Source organism: Bubalus bubalis, chromosome 3, assembly GCF_019923935.1.
Source record: "Bubalus bubalis isolate 160015118507 breed Murrah chromosome 3, NDDB_SH_1, whole genome shotgun sequence".
In the NCBI taxonomy this organism is placed as follows: Eukaryota; Metazoa; Chordata; class Mammalia; order Artiodactyla; family Bovidae; genus Bubalus; species Bubalus bubalis.
Genome location: NC_059159.1, coordinates 13,643,552 through 13,663,246, shown reverse-complemented (window position 1 = coordinate 13,663,246; position 19,695 = coordinate 13,643,552). Strand labels below are relative to the sequence as shown.

The 19,695-nt window shown below is 42.0% G+C and overlaps 1 protein-coding gene and 1 pseudogene across 3 annotated transcripts in view; one reads left to right on the top strand and one right to left on the bottom strand.

Moving 5' to 3' along the window:
* Positions 1–19,695, bottom strand: part of PITPNC1 (phosphatidylinositol transfer protein cytoplasmic 1) — a 266,256-nt gene that overhangs the window by 227,435 nt on the left and 19,126 nt on the right. The window lies entirely within an intron of this gene.
* Positions 12,991–13,108, top strand: LOC112584111 (annotated as a pseudogene).

Below are 19,695 nucleotides of genomic sequence, written 5' to 3'. Positions count from 1 at the left end.
TTTTTTATAGTACAGAGCAGCAGAAAGAGTTAATGGTTCTGAGATGTTACCATTTATAAACTCCCCTGCATCTGAAACTGTCTTAAACTCTATATAAATCATATCTTTACACCTGTGAAAGGTACTCCTTTTACAGGTGAGCAGAATGGGGTTCAGATCAGAAAAGTTAAGTGATTTGCTCCCAAGTAGTGGGGATGCAGAGCTGCAACTGTGTTCCAAAGTGGGACTCTTTTGGCTGCACTGATAATTCCTCCATGATTCTCAAGTGCTCTTGCGTCACCAACTTTGCACAGGTTCAATGCCAAACGGAAAAAAACAAAGCCAGTGTAGTCTGTTCTCATAAGGCTAAATTTACTCACTGTTTAAATCCTGAAATCGTTTCATGTTCAAACATACTTCCATAAAATAAAGGATATTTCAACATGAAAATTTCCCCCAATCACAAAAAACAAATTTTAACATGAAAAATTAATGAAAAGAATAGTAGAAGTTTTTTAAATAGCCTTACTCTGCAACATAAAAAGTTGATCTTGCATCAAGTGCCAAAATTTCTTTTGAAATTTTACTGACCCATGAAATAAAAGACTGGCACTGTTGCACAATAGTCAGTATTTTTCAATTTACCCATCAGGGGTTTATGAGGTCATTTTAGCTGGTCAGTGCCTGCACTCTTTCTTTCTATGTCAATAGAATAGAGTAAAAAATTGAAAACACCAGGAAATAAGGACAGGTAGCACAAAGGTTAATGAATGCTTCATGAAATGCTTGTTTTAATTGTATACATAAATGCATGCTTGTACTGAGTTAGGATGTAAATTTTACTTCTTACTGGGGGTCACAGTCAAAAAAACTTTGAAAGCCTTTGTACTGTTTTCCTTAGAGTAATGCATATTTTTTATTGAACATTTGTAAAACAGAAAAATTGCATAAGAAGGAAGTTTAAAATCATCTATAATTCCATCACTCACAAATGACTATAATTAATAGCTTTATCTCCTAAGCATGTTTTTATATTACACAAACACTCTAGACACACAAACAGTAAATATTCCTAAGTCCTCTAACATGGCACCATGATTTAAATAGAAGCCTGATCCTCAGTGGCTTTGTGCCACAAATGAGGGAGAACACACATTTTTTGTTTTTATCTTGGCTGCAACATGTGACTTGTGGGATCTTAAGTTCCCCAACCAGGGATTGAACTAGGGCCCATGGCAGTTAAAGCAGCCAGTCCTAACCACTGGAGCACCAGGGAATTCTGGGGAGAGAGGAAATACTCTTAAACAAGATGAACTGGTGTGATTTTGGATGCTGAGGCTGAGGCATCTATCAGTCTCTGTGATTACATCAATTGATAAGGGGGAATTGATTTCTATCTACCTGCTCACAGAAGGAATGCAATCTTCCACCTTAAGTGAAAGTCACTCAGTTGTGTCTGACTCTGCGACCCCATGGAGACTCTCCAGGCCAGAATACTGGAGTGGGTAGCCATTCCCTTCCCCAGGGGATCTTCCCAACCCAGGGATCAAACCCAGGTCTCCGGCATTGCAGGAGGATTCTTTACCATCTGAGCCACCAGGGAAGCCCAAGAATACTGGAATGGGTAGCCTATCCCTTCTCCAGTGGATCTTCCGGACCCAGGAATCGAACTGGGGTCTCCTGCATTGCAGGCAGATTCTTTACCAACTGAGCTATCAGGGGTAATCTTCCACCTTAAAAGTCAGCATTTGACTCCACCATGAACATTTTCAAACAAGGAGTCAATCAAAGCAGATTATATATTTGCTTGGAATTTGGCTTCCAAGTGTTAAATATGGTATATTTTTAGCCTTGGGAGTGATGGGATTTGTGTTAACAGGTCGTGGTGAGAATAATCAGTTCACAGCCAAGCTCCGGGTGCAGCCAGTGTTCACGCGCAATAGAGGATGACTTTGAAACTCTGGCAAACATGGCTCACACGCTCTTGTGAGAGAAAGCGGAGGTTTTAATAGTGAGAGACTGTAAATTGCGGGAAAGCAGTAACGTAGCCAGGATCTCACAGTGCCACAAAGCCTTACGTATTAACATGAACTATGACCAGAAGAATTTCTCCCCGTGGGAATCGAGACTAGGAGAGTGGTCCGGTATGGCACCTCCAGAGTGGACCCCATGCTTATATTTGCTACAAAGAAGAGACACCGGAACAGGGTGCTGAAAACGTCACTGGCAAGTAAAAGTGAATTTCACCAGGAATAGGAATTCCAACATTATCAATTAATTTGTTTCCTATCAAACATGGGTGTCCTTACCAAGCAATGAAAATGAGGAATCCAATTTTGAGGCAATAAATGTGGAAGGTTTAAATAAAAACTAAGTAAGTTGTAAGAAAACATTGTGATACATCAACAAGGAAACTCTAAACACAAATTTATATTCAAATGAGTTTTTTACTCCAAAGTGTAATTTTCACACCCACAAGGTTACAGGAAGCTTATGATGACCTATGCAGATGTCAGCGAATCAGGGGTGGCAGGCCAATGGCCTATTTGGTAAATAAAGTTTAATTAAAACACAGTCACACTCATCCCTCTCACCTACTGTTTATGGCTACTTTTGAGCTATGACAGCAGCATTGAAGGATTGTGCCAGAGACCTTGTGGCCTGCAAAGCCAAAAAAAAAAGTTATTCGCTGGCCCTTTAAGAAGAAGTTTGCCTAATGTCAGAAATTCTGGTGAAGCAATGCAGGTTTTGAATAAGCTGTGGCCAGTTGAGGGCTTGATCCTCCTGAACAATGAACTAGTGATCCTTCTTTCTCTCCAGAGGTCATTTATTAAAGGCCATATAAATAGCTGTAAAACATAACATGAACACCAGTGGGGTTTGGATTGGTGTTAAAACCAATTTCAGAGAAGTGTGACTTTCAGGGTTGCAAGGAACCTACTCAAAACCTCTTCTGTGAAACTGATCCGGATGTTTCAGCCCACAGTCCAAATAAGGACCAAGACACTCAAGAAGGAACATTGCGACTCTCTGCATGTGAGACTCTGACAATATCTTCCTTCCAGGCTGGAGGATACCAATCTGGAGCCTGCTTTTGAAGGTACTATGGAAACATTCTTCGTTTCTTTAACAACTTTCTTTCATTTGTCCTTAATCCCAGAACCACAGGATGAAAACCCACAGAGATACAGTCGCGCACACATTCACCTTGTTCAATGCAGGTAAACCACATAACCCTCTAAGTTGAAAGTACTAGTGACCATATTTCACCAGCTCTCTATATCAAACCCATATCCTCACCTTTAGAAAAGAAAGCTGTGCCTGCTGATTGGGGTCAGGGTGCTCCAGGGGAATATTACCCCCCGCCCCCAGGCAAAGCCCTACAAGATGATGGAGAGTATTTCCGCAATCCATCATGGTTCTTCAATCTGTCAGAAGAAAGACCTTTATTCAACTTGTATTGCTTGATTTGAAAGCCAAACTCAAAATCTCAATGCCGTCCTGACAATATTTCTATTAAATAAAATCCTCCCATGTTATTGGGGGCTTTTAAATCAATCTGCCACAAAAAGCTTCTGAACAAGTTAATAACACAGATGCTGACTCACACTCTCCAGCAGGCTCTCCTCCACGAAGAATCAATGGACTTTGTTCAATCTTTCAAAACAGTTAGCAGTTGAGCAATAAAACAATTAAAACGCAGCTCTTCTTTGTATTCTTTCTCATTTGAAAAAAAAAAGGCAAGGATGCTGAAGTCTTGGGAGCAACAGAATTAAGACAGCTGCTGAGTTCAAATCAGAGCTTCATTCCTTAGAGCAGAGCTCACATTTTACTAAGTGCTCAGGACACAGAAGGCATTGAGGCGCATCCACACGACCACTCTTTCTCAGTCCACTTTTTAATTTATATTTATTTATTTGTGTTTATTATGGAAGCAGAGTTGATTTACAGTGTTTAGGTGTTAATTACAGGTGCACAGAAAAGTGATTCCATTATATATACATATATATATATACACACACATATTCTTTTATAGATATATATTCTTTTTCAGATTTTTTTCCATTATAGATTATTACAAGATAACGAATACAGTTCCTTGTCTCAGCCCACCTTTTTGAAATTTCTTTTTAATTTTTAAAAAATTTAATTGAAGTATAGTTGATTTACAATGTTGTGTTAGTTTCAAGTGTACAGCGAAGTGAATCAGTTATACATGTATCAACTCTTTCTAAGATTATTTTCTCATATAAGTCATTAAAGAGTATCAAGTAAAGTTCCCTGTGCCCACTTTTAAAGATGAGCACACTGAAGCTCAGAGGGTTGAAGTGACTTGTCCAAGGTCAAGCACCTAGTAAGAAGTGGCAGAATTGGGATTTAAACTCAGTCTATATCTGAAGCCTTATTTTTTGTTTTGTTTGTTTGTTTGTTTTGGCCTCACCACATGGAGCACAGGCTCTTAGTTCCCCGACCAGGGATAGAACCCTCACTCTCTCTACTGGAAGTGTGGATGCTTAACCATTGGACCTCCAGAGAAATCCCCTTATTTTGTTTTCTCCTCCCAACTCTATGTAATGGTAGCTGGACAATGTCAAAGGTCTATGAGCTCCTCTCTTCCCAGGACAGGCCAGGGGACATGCCGTTTTGCTTTTTTCTCTGCCTTTCGAAGCGTTATCGGTACAGCCTTTCTTCAGATGATTTTCTTTAAGCCTTCTTCATTACATTTACAAGTGAGTCATACTTCCTGCAAGTTACACCAGCTCACCTTTCTGGGTTCCAAGTGTTCACAGATATTAAGCTCATCTCTTATCCTGTGAATCTTAACTACAATTTGAGGTCATTTCCTGTTGGCCTCGTGTATCATCGATATGTGGAATTCACCACTCAATATTATCTCTGAAAGGTCTCTAATTGCCTTGGCCCTACTAGACTATGATTCCCATCAAGGAAAAATTTGCTGGCTCACTCACCTCTGTATTTCCAGACCTTGATAAATACTGACTAGATCAATGGACAGTGTAACTTTGCCACATTTCAAGGCAGTAGAGAAACTAAGGCACAGGAAGATTAAGATAGCTTCTCTAAGGTCACAAAAAGACTGGGACTTCACTTATGGCGATTTAAGAACTGCCATAACCTGGATGAGGTGTCATCTGTTACAGCAAGCTGGTTTTTCCCCTAATATCACACTACACAAAGAGGTTAGGAATAACATAAACGGATTTTGAAAGCTACCATCCTCTTTTCCCAAGTCTTTGGCACCAAGATAAAAAGGCTTTCGATCCTATATACAGGCTGTATGTGTGACTGTATCCAACACAGGGGAAAAACTAACAGTTCTTTTGCCACCTGCCAAGTCTGCACAGTGCCATAAAGAAGAAAGCCCACGCTCAACCCGCCTGGAAGGGGAGAAGCCAAGGAGCGGTGTGCAGAGGTCTCCCAAAGTGCCGTCTTTCCCTTTGTATCCAGAAAGACCTTAAAAGAGCCCCAGCCAAAGAGACTGGAGCTGAGTATGTTCTAGTTAACATCATGGATAATGCATTATTCATGGATGATAAAATTCTCATCATTGGGATAAGAATGGGCACCCACATGAGGCAGTTCTGATCTTCCTTCAACTACATACAGACTATATAAGTGAAGGATTACTGATTTTTTTCCCCACAGGCATGTGTGATCCTAGTTCCCCCACCAGGGATTGAACCCATACCCCCTGCATTGGAAGCAGAGTCTTAACCACTGGACTAACAGGGAACTCCCGAGGACTATTGATTTGATTAGAAGAAATATTGGAAAATATGTCTGAATATTAAGGCACTAAATGCTTCTCTGGGGAGAAAATATATTAAATGTCAGGAAATGCAATGGGAATAAAAACACAAGTAGAAAATTGAACGGATTCATGTTGTGTATCTCTAAGAATTTAGAAATCTGGCTACACATTGAGATTTTTTTTTGCTCCATTGCTTCTGGCTGCATTCAGAGGCATGCTGACAGGCCGTGACTTAATAATTCCTGAGAATTTTCCTTTGAAGGTTTTCAAATCGCATTTAAAACAAAGCATGCCATTAAAAAAGACTCACTGATCACTGATCAATAAAATATATTCCTTTCCACGGAGTGCCTTTTTATAGCTCCAATGTGAAAAGCATTGCTTTCCTGCTACACCCTTGGGGATCAAAGGCAGACTGATGTCAAGCGCTCAGAGCACAAAGGGAAAAAAGGTCTCCGATAACTTTGTGCTTTATGTACAGCCAGAGGTGGATCATTCTGGTATAAAAGGATTTTTTTTTTTTTAATGAATCCATTGACTCTGTAATGCAGGAAAAAAGAGGGTCTTCCCTTTCTCAGAATTCTCCTGATCCCATATTTAATGTCAAAACTAGAAAGTATCCCAAATAAGGATGAAAGACTGACTTCACTCTTAGCTCTAAAACATGTACTGAATCCACAAAACTTGAGACAAGGACGCAGAGAAGGATCCACAAGTCTGGCACGGCAACTTGAGATGATGTTTGCTGGATATAAATCTGTCTTTCCTAGGAAATACACCCTATCTACGCTCTAAGAATTAGGAAACTTCTAGAATCTGTGCCAGTGAAGCAGAGCTGACTGACCAAGTCGGAGAAGCGTCTACTTCTCCACCACACATAGCTATCTTCTCCCTCACCCTTTGCACCTGCTGCCTGTCTTTTCCCAACTCCTATTGCCATCTTTCTTTTTAAAAAATATTTATTTTTATTTGTTTATTTGGCTACACCAGATCTTAGTTGTGACATGTGGAATCTTCAGCTGTGCACACAAACTCTCAGTTACGGCATAGGACTTCCCTGACCAGGGATCGAACCCAGGTGCCCTGCACTGGGAGCATGGAGGCTAAGCCACACGGGAAGACCCTGACAACCTTCTTGCTTCCACCTTTTTCCTCTCCTTTTCTCGTTCTCCCTCAAAGCAAGGTTTTACTCGTGGTTACAAGCCACAGTCAAGTCTCTGCTTAAATTCACTGACTTATCAATCTAGTGTTAATCTGGGCAAAGAGGGTGCTGTCCTCTGCTCCTTACCGATCAGCTGGCATAAAAAGAACGGGTTACTCAGTAATGCCAAGCTAGAGCCAAGTAGCATGAAGTTCCCACAGGCTGATAGACCGCCGAACACAACCCAGGGCATCAGTCATGCCTGTTTTCTCTGGTCAAAGACATTCATTTTCATCATGCTTATATTAAGCAGAGTCCCCAAAACGACTGCCATCCCCAGTTGCTAATGTCTTTCATTTTTGCTTCCTCCTCCTCCAGCAAGACTTTTTCACGGAACATGCAGAAATCTGCCTACCTAGCCAAAGAATGAAAAATGTGATGCTCTAGTGATAGGAACTTTTTTCATGAAACACTGAAATCCCATTTCCCTGCATGGTAATTTCTAGGTCATTACTTACTAGGCAAAGTTAGAATATTCCATTTAAATGTAAAATTGTCTTCTCCTAGGAACAGCACAGCAGCGCTGCCATAAACAAACCAATTGAACAAGTTAGAAATTTAGTCTCTAATAAAAATAGATATGGGCTTCCCTTGGTGGCTCAGACAGTAAAGAATCCGCCTGCAATGCTGGAGACCTGGGTTAGATCCCTGGGTTGGGAAGATCCCTGGAGAAGGGAATGGCTACCCACTCCAGTATTGGAGAATTCCATGGACAGAGGAGCCTGACAGGCTACAGTCCATGAGGGTGCAAAATAGGTATGGAGGGCTTTATAACTGTCTACAAGGTAATCAGTTCAGTTCAGTTCAGTCGCTCAGTCGTGTCCGACTCTTCGCGACCCCATGAATTGCAGCACGCCAGGCCTCCCTGTCCACCACCAACTCCCGGAGTTCACCCAGACTCACGTCCATCGAGTCAGTGATGCCATCCAGCCATCTCATCCTCTGCCGTCCCCTTCTCCTCCTGCCCCCAATCCCTCCCAGCATCAGAGTCTTTTCCAATGAGTCAGCTCTTCACATGAGGTGGCCAAAGTACTGGAGTTTCAGCTTTAGCATCATTCCTTCCAAAGAAATCCCAGGGCTGATCTCCTTCAGAATGGACTGATTGGATCTCCTTGCAGATCTTAATCTACTACCCAATCATCTCCTGATAATGAGGTTATGTGCTTGGTAGCCTTAAGATTCAAATCATCTCTTGGTGAGATTTATCATACGCACTTCCCAAGGGAAGAATACCCTAATATGTTGCCTCTTTCCATTGACTAAGCTGTTGGAACCTCCATGTCTACAGGAAACCAGAGAGAACTTTTCACAATACCGAGTACAAAAGTACGCTCTCAGCAGGACAGTTGATGAGAAGTTATTTTGAAAGTGTACAAATGGGTTTCCCTAGTGGTTCAGTGGTTAAGAATCCACCCTGCAAAGCAGGGGACACAGGTTCAATCCCTGGTCCAGGAAGATCTCACATGCTGCAGAACAACTAAGCCTGTGACCACAACTGCTAAGCCAGTGCTTTAGAGCCAGTGAGCTGAAACTCCTGAGCCCATGTGCCACAGCTACTGAAGCCTGAGTGCCCTAGAGCTCGCGCTCTGCAACAAGAGACGCCACCTCCGTGAGAAGCCTGCGCACCGCAACTGGAGAGTAGCCCCCACTCACCGCAACTAGAGGAAGCTCATGCAGCAATGAAGACCCAGCACAGCCATAAATAATTAAAATTTTAAAAGAGTGTGGTGCAGCAAAAACTGAACTTTTCACATATTCATGCTCATGTTAGTCGCTCAGTCCTGTCTGACTCTCTGCGACCCCCTGGACTGTAGCCCACAAGGCTCCTCTGTCCATGGAATTCTCCAGGCAAGAATGCTGGAGTGGGTAGCCATGCCTTTCTCCAGGGGATATTCCTGATTCAGGGATCAAACCCAGGTGTCCTGCATTGCGGGCAGATTCTTCACTAGCTAAGCCATTTTCAAATATGGTAGGACCCCATCCAGGTATATCAGCATCTCAGTACCAAGAGGCAGGGGGCTGAAGAATCTAGACAGAAATATACTGTTATCTCGCCCAGCTCCCCATGACTATTTTGTTTTCCCTAGGTTTAAGTTATCTATAGCTGCAACCATAGGTTCTTAATCTGACAGTGACTGAAATTATACAAAATTTCACTGTAAATAAAATAGCATTCATATGAACAATGAAAAGGGGTGCACACTTACACACAGAAAAGGGCAAAGCATTATTTGGAAAGTTAAATGAGTTTTTTAGAGTTAGTACCTGTGTTCCTAAGAGTCCAGTCACTGTCATGCTATTTCACATATTAAACATACATGACGCTGATATTGGCGTGCCTTCAATTCTGCAATCATTCTTCAACACGCAACTGAGAGCAAAGAATTGCAGTACATTTTTACACATGAGTATAAAAAACATTCAGGCTTGTTTTTCAAGGCAAGAGTCATTTTTAAAAGTCAGTGTTTTCCTTCCAGAAGACGTGACTATTGCGTATTTATCCTATCTAAGTTGGGACTTTATCATTTTCAACCAAAGTTCCTGGCAAATCATTCAGAAGAAAGAAGAGGACAACATGATCTTCAAAAAATGTTATAAATCTTCAAAGAGAATAAAGTTTGAATGAGTTTCTGGATTCGAAAAGATGTAACATTTCAGATTTCATTTATTAAGGGCCTTGTAAGGCCATTACATAACCATGTTCATAGAACTGTAATAGCCAACATTTCATTAGCTCTGATTTTTCAAGAGAGCCAAGGCAATAAAAAGAAGATATATTAAAAGTTAGCTACATAGTACATTGGGGGACCATAATTAGTTTGATTTGGTCAAAGGATAGGACAGGGGCAAAAGATGAGGCTGGGAGAAGTCTGCCCTGGAGGACTTTAAATGTCAGGCAAAAAGGCTTAAACTCACTGTAAAAGAGGGTGTGTTGACCGTAGGGATTTGTAGAAGAATGAGACATGAGTCTTGGTATTAAGAAACTTCATATTTAATGGAAGTGACACCCAGAGAGGTTCCTGAGCTAAAGAAAAGCAAGAGATGGAAATCCCCTGGTGGTCCAGTGGTTAAGACTCCGCACCTCCAATACAAGGCCTGTAGGTGCAACCCCTGGTCAGGGAATTAAGATTCCCAGGTTCCCAGCAGCCAAAGAAACAGAAAGGCAGGAGAGAAATAAATTATGGCTGAGGAGACAGGAAACCTTCTTTGAGAATGTGGCATCCCATCTGACCCCTGAGGGGCAGGTAAAATCTTGATACCAGTGGATAGCAACAAAAGAGCATAGTAGATGGGGAGGCCAGGCAAAGACTGGGAGTCAGAAACACATAGAGGAGAACTAGAAAACAATGAGAATTTCAATTCAGCTGTACATGAAGATGCACGGGGAGCACCCTACAGAAAGAGGTTCCCCTGCGGTTCTTTATGGCAGGGCATTCCTGCGGTTCTTTATGGCACAGCATTCCTCGTGACCATGTCATTATTCCTGGCCATTTGTGTTTCTTTTCTGTGGTTTTCTGCCTGTTTCTAACTCCAGGCCAGGGAGTGATAAACTTAAAGAGCAAGATAGCAAATATTTTAGCATGCAGACGCTGTCATGACTATCATACTCTGCCATTGTAGTAAGAAAGTGGCTATAGACAGTGTGCTAGGGAAGCAATGAGACTGTGTTCCCATAAAACTTTATTGATAAAAAAAACTGAGTGTAGTTTGCAGACCTCTGCTCTCAATTGCAGGGCAACTGACAAGGGCTGGGGCAGCCTATATACACAGCCTGGTGTGGCAGCCAAGGAATGTCTGAATGCAGAAGACAACATAGGGCTGTAAAGTTGAGTTGAGAGTCCATCCTACAAGGATATGTGCTAGGGAGTTGGATTTATTATTCAAAGTAGTGGGACAACCTTCAAAGGTGGTCTGGGTTTATTTATTTGGCTGTGCCGGGTCTTAGTTGTAGCATGTGGGATCTAGTTCCCTGAACAGGGATTGAATCCAGGCCCCCTGCATTGAGAGCTTGGAGTCTGAGCCACTGGATCAACAGGGAAGTCCCTGGGGGTCTCTTTTATAAGCATGCTAATCCCATTCATGACACAAATCTACCCTCACGACCTAATCACCTCTCATAAACCCCATTTCTAAATACCATCACATTAGGGATTAGGTTTCAACATACAAATTTGGGAGGGACATAATCATTCAGTCTATGACACTAGGCATAACATCAACTTCTTCCTGAGATCAAGTTGCCTCCTTGTATTAGAGTTTCAGTTTCTGGAATACAAGGTCTGATGAGCTACTCGAGTGCCCCTAGTGTTGGGGCATCTTACCAATCTCCTCTTCCCTCACTCCTGCTTTGTAACTGACATCCTCTCCCTGAGTCCCACTCTGACTTGGAGCACTTTCCCACATGTTTCTCTGATGCTGCCAGGTCAGCTGCCTGCATCTCCCATCTGTCTGCCTTCCAAAAGCCTTTCTTCTTCACCTTCTACATGGCCATCCCTGTTGACACCCGTCTACCTGGACCACACTGGTGGTCCAGTATAGAGCCTGTTGTGTTTTGCAGGTGTAACTCCCTGTAATCACAAGCAGAGAACACTTTCATCTCCTTCAAGGTTCTAGGTACCACCTACTCAACTTTGTCAGTCAACTTTCGCATAACGCTATAGGATGAGACAGGGTAAGTTTCTCATCACCATGGACACAGTTTGGTCTTAGCATAGCTATTCTGCACTAATATGCAGGCTCCAAGATAGGGAAGCCTCCCTCCTCTACTCTTGGTGCCCTGATTCTGCCACAACTGCTACACTGCAGTCGCTCCAGACCCTACATAAGAGAGTAATAATAGGTTAGTGTGATGTTGCTTTAATGAACAAACACACACCCTTATTTACTACTAGCAAAAGCTTCATTATCTCAACCAGATAAAGATCTGTTTAAGCCTCACACTAATATTTACAAATTTATAGAGATACTAATTGGATACTCAGTTCTCCAGCTCTTGGCCTTTTGCTTGTTTAGAACAATTCTTGCTAATAAAATATCAGAAGCCTAAGAGGCACATTCCACTTGCAAATTTTACTACTTCTTTCCTTTAGGTAATGACTTTTCAAAGAGACACTAAACAAATAGAATATTTAAAAACTGAATTTTCCCAAATGTAAACTCTTCTACATTGCTCATAGGAACATAAATATTACAATTACTTTGGGGAAACATGTGCATAACTCTACACTCCTAAGCATATTCCCCAGAAAGACTCTCACACGTGGGAAGAAAAACACATGCTCAAGTATGTTACCAGCCATAGCGTTCAGAAAAGCAAAACTCTGGAAACAACCCACTGTGCATGGATAGAAGAATGAATTAAATACATTACGGCAGATTCATATGAAGGATACTATACAGCCATAAGGAGAAGGCAATGGCACCCCACTCCAGTACTCTTGCCTGGAAAATCCCATGGATGGAGGAGCCTGGTAGGCTGCAGTCCATGGGGTCGCTAAGAGTTGGACACGACTCAGTGACTTCACTTTCACTTTTCACTTTCATGCACTGGAGAAGGAAATGGCAACCCACTCCAGTGTTCTTGCCTGGAGAATCCCAGGACGGCAGAGCCTGGTGGGCTGCCGTTTATGGGGTCGCACAGAGTCGGACACGACTGAAGCGATTTAGCAGCAGCAGCAGCAGACAGCCGTAAGGGCTTAGCTTCCCAGGTGACTCAGTGGTAAAGAATCCACCTGCCAGTGCAGGTGACATGGGTTTGATCCTTGGGTCAGGAAGATCCCTGGGAGATGGAAATGGCAAACCACTCCAGTATTCTTGCCTGGAGAATCCCATGCGCAGAGGAGCCTGGCAGGCTACGGTCCATAGGGTCGTAGAGTCAGACACAATTTAGCGAGTAAACAGCAGCAGCAGCAGCATACAGCCATAAAAATGAACGAATCAGGGCCATGTGTTTCAATCTCAGGATCAAAATGTTGAGTAAAATAGATTGAGTTCTGCAATATAAGGGGGAAAATAGTCTTTTCAAAAATGATGCTGAGTCTATGGCCATACCACCCTGAATACACCCAATCTCATCTGATCTTGGAAGTGAAGCAGGATCAGGCCTGGGAAGTACTTGGATGGGAGACCACCTGGGAATACTCGTGCTGTAGGCTTTTAAAAAATGATGCTGGGACAAAATGGGTATCCACATGCAAAAGGATGAATTTAGATCACTACTCTATATCACATTCAAAAATCTGGCTCAGACGGTAAAGAGTCTGCCCGCAATGCAGGAGACCCAGGTTTGACCCATGAGTCAGGAAAACCCCCTGGAGAAGAGAATGACTACCCTCTCCAGTATTCTTGCCTGGAGAATTCCATGGACAGAGGAGCCTGGTGGGCTACGTCCATGGATTCACAAAGAGTGGGACACAACTGAGTGACTAACACTTTCACTTCACTTCATATTCAAAATCCACTCAAAATGGACCAAAGACCTGAATGTAAGAGCTTAAATGATAAAACTCTTAGAAGAAAACATAAGTATAAATCTTCGTGACGTTGGATTAGGGAATGATTTCTTAAATATTACACCAAAAGCACAAGAAATCAAAGAGAAAATAGATACCTTGAACTTAATAAAAATTTAAAACTGTTGCACTTCAAAGGACATTATCAAGAAAGTGAAAAAGCAACCCACAGAATGTGAGAATATTTTTGCAAATCATGTTACCTGATAAGGGTCTAACATCCAGAATACAGAAAGAACTCTTAGAACCCAACAATAAAAGGACAATGTAACCCGAATAGAAATTTCTCCAAAGATTCGCAAATAGCCAATAGGCCCAAGAAAAGATGTCCAGTATTACTCGTCATTCAGTTCAGTTCAGTCGCTCAGTCGTGTCCGACTCTTTGCGACCCCATGAATCATAGCACGCCAGGCCTCCCTGTCCATCACCAACTCCTGGAGTTCACTCAAACTCATGTCCATTGAGTTGGTGATGCCATCCAGCCATCTCATCCTCTGTCGTCCCCTTCGCCTCCTGCCCCCAATCCCTCCCAGCATCAAAGTCTTTTCCAATTAGTCAACTCTTTGCACGAGGTGGCCAAAGTGTTGGAGTTTCAGTTTCAGCATCAGTCCTTCCAATGAGCACCCAGGACTGATTTCCTTCAGAATGGACTGGTTGGATCTCCTTGCAGTCCAAGGGACTCTCAAGAGTCTTCTCCAACACCACAGTTCAAAAGCATCAATTCTTCAGCGCTCAGCTTTCTTCACAGTCCAACTCTCACATCCATACATGACCACTGGAAAAACCATAGCCTTGACTAGACAGATTACTTGTTATTGCAGCTGCTGCTGCTGCTGCTGAGTCACTTCAGTCGTGTCCGACTCTGTGCCACCCCAAAGACGGCAGCCCACCAGGCTCCTCCGTCCCTGGGATTCTCCAGGCAAGAACACTGGAGTGGGTTGCCATTTCCTTCTCCAGTGCACGAAAGTGAAAGTGAAGTCGCTCAGTTGTGTCTGACTCCTAGCGACCCCCATGGACTACAGCCTACCAGGCTCCTCCATCCATGGGATTTTACAGGCAAGAGTACTGGAGTGGGGTGCCATTGCCTTCTCCGTACTCGTCATTAAGGAAATGCAAATCAAAACCAAGCTGAGCTCCGACTGCACACACACTAAGGATGGCTAGAATAAAAAAGACAGAAAGTAGGACCTTCCCTAGTGGTCCAGTGGTTAAGAATTCGCCTTGCAATGCAGGGGACATGGGTTCCATCGCCGTTTGAGGAAATAAGATCCTATTTCCATGGAGCAGCTAAGCCTCTATGGTGCAACTACCGAGCCGGAGCACCACAACTAAAGTTCCCACATGCAGCAAGCAAGACCCCACACAGCCAAATACATAAATATTTTTTAAAATTATTTTTTAAAAAAGAAAGTAACAAGTGTTGGCTAGGATTCAGAGAATCTAGAACACTCATACACCACTGGTGGGAATATAAGTTCAGTTCAGTTTAGTCGCTCAGTCGTGTCCGACTCTTTGAGACCCCATGAATCGCAGCACGCCAGGCCTCCCTGTCCATCACCAACTGCCGGAGTTCACTCAGACTCACGTCCATCGAGTCAGTGATGCCATCCAGCCATCTCATCCTCTGCCGTCCCCTTCTCCTCCTGCCCCCAATCCCTCCCAGCATCAGAGTCTTTTCCAATGAGTCAACTCTTCGCATGAGGTGGCCAAAGGACTGGAGTTTCAGCTTCAGCATCATTCCTTCCAAAGAAATCCCAGGGCTGATCTCCTTCAGAATGGACTGGTTGGATCTCCTTGCAGTCCAAGGGACTCTCAAGAGTCTTCTCCAACACCACAGTTCAAAAGCATCAATTCTTCAGCACTCAGCCTTCTTCACAGTCCAACTCTCACATCCATACATGACCACAGGAAAAACCATAGCCTTGACTAGACAGACCTTTGTTGGCCAAGTAATGTCTCTGCTTTTGAATATGCTGTCTAGGTTGGACATAACTTTCCTTCCAAGGAGTAAGCGTCTTTTAATTTCATGGCTGCAGTCACCATCTGCAGTGATTTTGGAGCCCAGAAAAATAAAGTCTGACACTGCCTCCAACAGTGCATCAACTGTGGAAAAGACTCTGGTTCCTCAGTAAGTTAAACAGACTTTCCATAAGACCCAGCATTTCACCTCGAGGTGTATCTATCCCGCAGAACTGAAACCGTGGAAACAATCCAAAGGCCCATCAACTGATAACTGTAAAAACAAAATGTGATATATCCCTACAATAGAGTAATATTCAGCTACAAAAAAGAATGAAGTACTGACTCACATGACATGAAGGAATCATGAAAACGCCATGCTAAGGCAAAGACGCTGACACAGAGAGCCATGTATTGCATGATTCCATCTATATGAAATGTCTGAAACATGCACATCTGTAAAGATAGAAAGTAGATCAGTGGTTGCCAAGGGCTGGGGAGTGATTACCAGTGGGTACAGGGTTGCTTTTTGAGTGGTAGAAATGTTCTGGAATAAGAGTGGTGATGCTACACAATTTTGTGAATACACTAAAACTGCTGATCTGTACACTTACTGTAAGAGTGAAGTCTATGTTATATCAATTGTATTTCAAGACAAAAAGTTAATAGAGAAAAGCCCCAGCAAGCTGTTAAAGACTACCTCCTCTGGGATGCCACGTATATAGAGAGCCTGGGATCAGCTGGGGGCATACAGGGGGCTAAATGAACTTGTTATCATTCTACTTATTAAACTGGGCAAATGAGTGGATGGCTGTATTGCTTCATAACTATTCAATAAAAAACAAAACATTTAAAAGAGCAATTAATATACCCTTTTCCTGTTTTTCAGACCACAATCAACACAAAAATTGGATCTGAATTTATTTTATTTTTTAACTGGTGGATAATTGCTTTACAATATTGTGTTGGCTTCTGCCATACAACAACATGAATCGGCCATAGGTATACACACGTCCCCTCTCTCTTGAACCTCCTTCCCCGCTCCCAGTCCATCCCATCCCTCTAGGTTGTCACAGAGCACCGGATTTGAGCTCCCTGCATCATACAACAAATTCCCACTGGTTATCCATTTTACGTATGGTAAAGTATATGTTTAAATGCTACTCTCCCAATTCATCCCACCATCAGCAGATGAATGGATAAAGAAGCTGTGGTACATACATCCACTGGAATATTACTCAGCCATAAAAAGGAACACATTTGAATCAGTTCTAACGAGGTGGATGATTCCAGAGCCTATTATACAGAGTGAAGTAAGAAACAGAAAAGCAAATATCCTATTAACACATATATATGGAATCTAGAAGGGTCATACTGATGAGCCTATTTGCAGGGCAGCAATGAAGATGCTTCCCCAGTGGCTCAGATGGTAAAGAATCCGCCTGCAGTGTGGAAGACCTGGGTTCTATCACTGGGTTGGGAAGATCCCCTGGAGGAGGTGCATGGCAACCCCCTCCAGTATTCTTGCCTGGAGAATCCCCATGGACAGAGGAGCCTGGTGGACTACGTCCATGGGGTCGCACAGAGTCGGACATGACTGAGCAACTAAGAACACACAATGGAGATACAGACATAGAGAACAGACTTGTGATTTGAATTTAAATGACCATAAATTCATAGTCAACCTTAACTAAGAAACCACAGTGTGCAAAACACCATTAAAAAAAAAGAAAAAGAGGGAGAGTTTTTTAGAAAGAGGCATGACAATCACCATCCTCCAAAGAGCTTATAATCTAAAGCCACCAGCTCCAGGGAGCCAAAAAACCAGCTTTCTCATGGAAAAACTTCAGCAAGGGTTTTGTCATTCCCAGCACCAGCTATAATTATAGAATCAATTTCATACAATTAAAATATCAATACTTTTAGAGTTTCAAATTTTTATCCTGAGAAGTTGTTTCATCTCCCTTTTATAAATCTGCTTTTAAGGACTCAGGCTAAGGAATTAAGAGCAAATGTAATTGTAAAGAACTTGTTTCCAAGACTTGTTTTTCACTTGAAGTAATGTATTTTTAAGCCCCAACGTAAATGATATCTATAGATTATCACATATTTTTATCTAGATTCTATTAGTTTCTGAATATTCATATAATGACATCTTGAAATGCCTTTTTTACAAGGTACAGTCTAGATAAACACAGAAGCTTTCTAAAAAAAATTAAGGCTTCCCTCAAGATTTATATCACTGTAAGGTTATCAAAAATTGAATCTAGTTTCCAGTTTTACCTAAGATCAGCGAATGCAAGTAGTTACAACTTGAACATACTCTTTCCACTAAGGAGGTGAATATTTTTATTTTATATCATAGTTTCTACAGATATATACTCCAGAAATATATCATTCCAGTAACAAATTCAGGAACATATATCCCTTTTAGGATCAACTATCTAAATTAACACAAATAACTTGATAAAGAATGAGGGGCAACCTCTCTTTGGCTGTGGAAAGCAAATGGAAATTTGTAGCCAAAGTGCTGTGCATCAGAAGCCAGCTCCACCACTGATTCTCTGGGTGACTTTGGCAAATCCAGTGAGCCTCAGTTTCAACATCTATAAAATGTAGATAAAAGGATCCACTTTGAAGGATCTTGGAGAAGGAAATGGCAACCCACTCCAGTATTCTTCCCTGGAGAATTCCATGGACAGAGGAGCCTGGCGGGCTGCAGTCCATGAGGTAAAAAGAGCCGGACATGACCGAGCGACTAATGCTTTGAAGGATGACTGCAAAGATGAAATGTGGTAATAAACACAGTGGTCCTGGCATACTAGAAAGTTCCATAAATGTTGGTCCTCTCTGTTTTCCTTTCTCCTGTGAAAAAGCAAAGCCTTGCTAAGTAAATGTCCCCATAGACAGATATATGATTTTATTATTTTTTTTATATATATATTTATTTATTTGGTTGCACTGTCTTAGTTGAGGCATGTGGGATCTAGTTCCCTGACCAGGGATCGAACCTGGGCCCCCTGCATTGGGAGCCCAGAGTTTTAGCCACTGGACTACCAGGGAAGTCCCAGATATATGATTTTAATTAAACGTTTGTACACTAAAAAAAAAAAAAAAAAAAAATAGGCTTCACCATTTACTAAATTTTCTCCTCTGCATGGTAAATTATAATCGTGGTTAAACTGTTTCAGAAAATATCTCATTAGAACCTTATTTAAAAAAATTAAAACTAATGAGGAAGTAGCGAATAATCCATTCTTAATCTTATTAATATAATTGAAGGCTTCATCTCTATACCCAAGTGCTTACTGGTTTCTTCAACCAAGGTAAGTAGTGATGACCTATATTTTAGGATTTGGATGTGACTGAAAAATCGCTGTGCTGTTGGATCAAGACAGAAAGCCATGCTTATCACATCTGGCACTAAGTTAAGAGAACTAGCTAACACAGTAAATAACAGAAGCATGAACCAAAAACATTTTGTCAAACTTGAAATCAGCAGATGCTGTTCATCACATTTACATTTCAAAGTCCTACGATAATGGTTGTTGTTGCTATCAGGCTGCTTGTTTTTGTAGATTTCAAACAAAAATCTGGATGCAGAGACAGCTTTGCCAGGAGGTCACGTGGGTAAGACCAGGATGAACCGATCACCTTGTCGGTCAAAACTGATGCCGCTTCCAAAACTGACGATGCTAATACTCAAGCATCAACAGAGCACAAGGTGATGAAGTGACTACTTTCCATATTTTCAACACTGCTCCTCCAATATCTTGAGCCCAAGCCAGCCCACACCTGTTGGTGTTGTTTAATATTTATTATTTATTTATTTAGCTGCACTGGGTCTTGGCTGCAGCATGTGGGATCTATTTTTTTTTTTCACCTGTGGCATGTGGGATCTACTTCCCCAACCAGGGACTGAACCTGGGGCCCCTTGCATTGGGAGCACAGGGTCTTAACCACTGGACCACTAGGGAAGACACCCAACACTGTTTTTATATGACCCATGAGCTATGCATGGGGTGAAAAAAAGCAAGAGAAAAATATTTCATGACATGTGAAAATTACATGAAATTCAGATTTCAGGGTCCATAAATAAAATTTTACCAGAACACAGCCATACCCATTTACGTACTATCTCTGCCTGCTTTCATGTTGCAGGGTCAGAGTTTAATTGTTGCAACCTTATAGCCTGAAACTCTAAAATATTTCTATCTGGCCTCTTACAGAAAAAGTTTACTGACCCTTGCTCTAGAGTACCGTGTTCAGTA